A 5,183-nucleotide genomic window follows, 5' to 3' on the forward strand; every position below is an offset into this window, starting at 1 on the left:
CTGTTTTTGTTGTTGTTGTGTTGTTGTTGTTGTTGTTGCTGCTGCTGCTGCTGCTGCACATATATAAAGCGCGAGGAAAACTTTTTTCCCGCTCAAATATTTAACAATTTTAATAAAATATGTATAATTCAAAGAAAACAAATATACTAATTGGGTATGTATATATGAGTAAGTAAGTAATGTTGGTATGTAAATACCAGAGAACGGAACGGGTATACAAGTTAACAGACAAAACATTTCGAAACCCAAACAACAAATCCCACAAGTCCAAAATGCAGACTCAGCGTCTGACCAACTTCCTGCACGAGTGCACCTGCAAACATTCCAAGAAGACCCAAGCCAAGTTGCCCAATACATCCGCCACATGCCGGTGCAAGCAATTCCAAGAATAAGAAGCATTGCACCCAATTCACCAACCAAAGCAGCGCTGTCAACGCCGCTGCTGAAACTCGCAGCTTTATATAGGGCTAGCTTTAGAATTAGTCTTTAGTCTTTAATTCAATTTCAATAAAGAACGGTTCCATCGGAATCGTAATGAAATATATTTTTGTTATTATTTTTAAATAAATAATTAACTGGCGCCCGAGCAGGGACCGGAAAGTTCGCGTATCGATAGTGCAAAACCGTATCTAAGTGCGCCAAAGAACATTTTCGGTCAAATCGCGTTACGATAGAGCAAAACAGTTTCTAAGTGCGTGAAAGCGAATAGTGCATCGACAGAGCAAAACAGTTTCTAAGTGCGCGATTCAAACCAAGTTATTATCCCAATAAAGGCTCGTGATAATCAATCACTGGGAAATAACAATAAGCCAAAAGGACGTTAATTCGACCAAGTGCGACCAAAGCAATTAAATTTGCAAAAACTTCGCGACTATTAAATTAGTCAGTTGAAGGAACAGTTCAAACAATCTCGGCAATTAAGTTAGCCAACATAAACCTGTACCAAGCCATTAAGTTAGCTAGTGTAACAGGTGAGGTTGTGAGAACTGCATCGGTGGACCACATATATCTGCAAGATACGTTCTCAGAATACTCTCCAGGAGGTATGGATCACGGAGCCCCAGTAGCAGCTGCAAAAAGGAACAACCCCGTCCCATCAGGAAAGGTGGCCACATCATTGCTAATGTAAGCTAGATATAAGAAATTTTACAAAGAAAAGAAAACAAAAACGGAAATTAAAAACATAAAGCAAAGTGTAAAAATACAAGACTCCAAGGAGTCCATATAGAATATAGCAAATCGCAAGCAAATGAATAAAACTAAAAGCGAAAAGCAAAATTAAAAAAAAAATATATAAGAAAAGAAACAAATCATTGCAAGGTAAACAAGACTCAAAAGAGTCCATAGTAAAAGAGTAAATAACATAAATAAGTGTAAAGCGATAAATCAAACAAAAAGATCACAACGGTGATATAACTTATTCCAACTTTGCGATTCCCAAGGGACCCTCCAATGTAGAAGGAAAAAACCATCCACTGGTTATAAACTTATAATATAAAACAAAAAAAAAAAACCCAAAAAAAAAAAAAAGGAAAAATATAGCGTTTAAATTTCATCTTATCGCTTATGGCCAATCGTCATAACTTAATTCGACCCCCCATATTAGATCCTGAAGAAATAGAACAAGTGAACGAAGCACAAAGACAACGTTCAATTGAGAGACAAAACAATAGGCATTTAGAACATCAACAAAACAGACCCACCATGAACGAAGATAACAGAGCCGCTCTAACAGCCGCTATAAGCGAAATATTAGCCGAACAATTGCCAATATTATTAAGACAACATACCAATCCTGTAGAAGATTTTCTAAGTCTCCCAGATCATGTTATTGCGCCAGAACATCAAAGAAATTTGACAGATCTTGACAGAGTACCCGACATAGCAAAAGGTTTGCGTGAGTTTAGTGGAAACCCCGAAGAATTTAGCTCATGGAAAAAAAAGTGTAGAGCGTGTTTTACAAGCATATAACTCATACCAAGGTACGCCCAAATATCATAATATCTTGCACACCATCCGAGACAAGATAACGAAAAGTGCAGACCAAGCTTTAGAAGCATATAAGGTACCGCTTAACTGGGATGCCATGTGTAGATGTCTTTCGCTGCATTATGCAGATAAACGAGACATAGCAACCCTAGAATATGAAATGACTACATTAGTACAAGGTACGAATCAATCAGTGGAAGATTTCCATAAAGACGTATACAGACACTTGTCCCTAATTTTAAATAAAACGAGTAGCATGGATATTGACAGAAACGGGGAAGCAATGTTGACAAAATTATACAGAGACAAAGCTCTAGACACTTTCATTCGAGGGCTACAAGGTGACTTGCCTCGGCTATTATGCATGAAAGAACCAGCAGACTTACCTACCGCACTACATCTCTGCTTAAAAAATGGAAAATCAAACCTTTAGGTCGAAACATGCCACTTTTAAAGGACATCCGACACATTTTAGAAACAGTAATAGTAAACCCATACCAGCCCCACGGAATGTCATCCTCTCAAACAGACAACCACCACCAATCCCTTTCAGACAACAACAGCCACGACAATACTTACACTACGGACAACTACCACCAATTCTGGGTATCAACCAATTGCCAACCCACGGCAATACACTGTTGTCACAACCTCTCAACAGGTTGCACCACCTAGGCCAATGGCCCCGAAACCGCTACCGCGTCCAGAACCAATGGATGTGGATTCCAGCGTTCAAACGAAATTCGTCAACTACATGAACAGACCACGATTTGAAGCTGGGAAAAGACCCCCCGGTCCTATACCAGACGGACAGAAACGACAGAGAAACTTTAACATACAGACAAACAACGACGAAATAACAGAACCTTCGACAGTAACTTACGATACCACAACTAATTATGAACAAGCAGTCGCTGAATACGAGATACACGCAGACGTAGAACAAACAATAGAAGAATACGTAGAACAAGTAGACCAATATGACAACAACTATGAAGATGACACTTGCGAATTTTATGACTACTCTGCACAAAATATTTTTAGAGTAAAGAGTTCCTCTCTCCCATACTTTACTTGTAGATTGAGGAACGGCAAAATAATTAAAATTCTCATTGACACTGGATCTAATAGAAATTACATCAAGCCGAAATTTGTAGAAAACCCCACTCCAAATAAAAACCCTTTTCACGCCGTCTCGATAGGAGGCAATACACTGGTAACACACCACAAAAATGCCAACTTGTTCAATATAACAGATGTTGAGGTGAAATTTTTCTTATTAAAAGACCTAGAAACTTTTGATGCTTTTTTAGGTAACGACACCTTAAAGGAATTAGGAGCAGAAATAAATCCAAGTAAAAACCTAATGATAATCAAAAACAAGATAAAAATCCCTTTAAAAGAACAAATCTTCAAAGCAGTAAATACAATAGTACTAAGAACAAGCCACCTGTCAGAAACACAGAAAACAAATCTAAACCAACTCTTAAAAAAATTTCCAAACCTCTTCGCCAATCCAAATCAAAAACTGACCTACACAACCAAGGTACAAAATCGCGCCCGCTATATTTCAGCGAGCTTTGGATGACATACTTCATGAACATATCGGTAAGATATGTTTCATTTACATAGACGATATCATCATATTTAGTAAAGATGATGAATCCCATTACAGGAACTTGGAGTTAATTTTTCGAACTTTACAAGATGCCAACATGAAATGTCAGTTAGATAAATGCAAGTTCATGAAGAATAAAGTCGAATTTCTAGGTTTTGTAATTTCCGATAAAGGCATCGAAACAAATCCAAATAAAGTCGCAGCGATAGCCAACTATCCCTGCCCTAAAACTCTAAAAGAGCTGAGATCTTTTCTTGCACTCTCCGGCTACTACCGAAGATTCATACAAAGTTATGCTAAGTTAGCAAAACCCCTTACGTCTCTTTTAAGGGGGGAAGATGGACACGTGTCCAAAAACAGGTCATCAAAAAAAACCAATTACTCTTGACTCCGAAGCATTGAAGGCTTTTCAAAAACTACGAAGTTGTCTTATTTCAAAGGAAATAATTCTTCGCTATCCAGATTTTACTAAAGAATTTCACTTGACAACGGACGCGTCTAATTACGCAATAGGAGCAGTCCTATCGCAAGACAACCAACCAATTTCATTCCTATCGAGAACACTAGCAAAAGCAGAAGAAAACTATGCAGCTAACGAAAAAGAAATGCTGGCCATCATCTGGTCACTTAAAGCTCTCAAAAATTATTTATATGGGAAAGCAAAAGTCAAAATATTCACCGACCACCAATCCCTAACACATTCCTTGAGCAGTTGGAACGGAAATGCTAGAATTAAAAGATGGAAATCCTACCTAGAAGAATATGACTACGAAATATTCTACAAACCAGGAAAGGAGAACGTCGTAGCTGACGCACTCTCGAGAATATCAACTGATCAAATCAATTCCATAGCCTCAACTCAGCATAGTGCAGAAAGCTCAAGTCACGAACTAATACCCAGTATGGAAGTCCCCATTAATGTTCTCAAGAACCAAATATTTCTTAACAAGCAGATAAATCCGACTACATATTCTCTATACCATTCCCCACGTTCCATCGACACGAAATATACAAAAAGGAATTTAACGACAAAGAATTAGTAGAAACTCTTAAAAAAATACCTCAACCCTTCGGTTATAAATTGCATCCAAACAACTGAGGATATAATGGGGAAAATACAACTATTATATCCTAAATATTTCAAAAACGTCAAAACCCGATTCTCTCAATCCATGACTGTAGACCTCACCAACGAATCTAGACAAGAGGAGGAAATCCTCAAAATCCACAATAGAGCACACCGCAGTGCCGAAGAAAATAAAATTCAATTAGCAGAAAAATTCTACTTCCCCAAAATGAAACAAAAAAAAAGCAACATAGTAAGGCAATGCAAAATTTGTAAGGAATCTAAATATGACCGACATCCCCCTAATCCAGAAATAAAAAAAACTCCAATACCAGAATATCCCGGTCACATCATTCACATCGACATTTACTCAACCAAAGGCCATTTAGTTCTTACAAGCAATAGATAAATTCTCAAAACTAGCACAGGCACGCATAATCAATTCAAAAGCAATAGAAGACATTCGAACACCACTTAGGGACATTATTTTCTATTATGGAGTTCCTAAGT

This window comes from Drosophila albomicans, unplaced genomic scaffold (genome assembly GCF_009650485.2).
Source record: "Drosophila albomicans strain 15112-1751.03 unplaced genomic scaffold, ASM965048v2 utg000333l_pilon, whole genome shotgun sequence".
Classification (NCBI taxonomy): domain Eukaryota; kingdom Metazoa; phylum Arthropoda; class Insecta; order Diptera; family Drosophilidae; genus Drosophila; species Drosophila albomicans.